General features: G+C 44.4%; 1 protein-coding gene across 1 annotated transcript in view; it reads left to right on the top strand.

The window, feature by feature from the left end:
- LOC131207486 (adenylosuccinate synthetase-like) overlaps nucleotides 1–540 on the top strand; it is a 3272-nt gene that overhangs the window by 292 nt on the left and 2440 nt on the right. The window lies entirely within an intron of this gene.

The raw sequence follows: 540 nt of genomic DNA, 5'->3' as shown, positions 1-540 counted from the left end.
GACAATCGTCCGCCCGACCGTCCACCAACGGATGGTCTCGTCACGCCACTGACGACAATCATCCGTTTTAGCGTCCCGCGTCGTCAGCGCGCTGACGATACGAAAGCTCGTGGCTCCTTGGGTTATTGGTTGTTACAGTTCCTCCCTTCATGGTATACGGCTCAAGAAGTTTCTTTACCACAAAGCTCGCTAAGCTTCGCTTAGGGCGTTGAGACATTTCGAGCCTCATCTTTTCCTAATTACAGAAAACCATACCAATCCACGGTAATATAAGCTCCCGGTTTGAAGCAGTTTTGACTATTTCCATTTTTTTTTTCTCAACCTGTTGAAACTAAAGCGAATTCGTCTTTTTGCAAACGTTGACTCCTCTGATTTTTATTGTCGAAACGAATGTACTGTAGGATCTCGGTAAAATCACGTCGACTCACAATACTGGAAAAAAGGATGATCCCCATTTGTTGCTCCACAAATATTGAAGTCTCACTGCGGGGACACACGAAGCGTGAAAACTAGCGTAAAATTAATTTGTAATGTCAAAAC

This window comes from Anopheles bellator, chromosome 2, assembly GCF_943735745.2.
Source record: "Anopheles bellator chromosome 2, idAnoBellAS_SP24_06.2, whole genome shotgun sequence".
NCBI classification, from domain to species: Eukaryota; Metazoa; Arthropoda; class Insecta; order Diptera; family Culicidae; genus Anopheles; species Anopheles bellator.
This window is presented reverse-complemented; position numbering and strand designations above follow the sequence as displayed.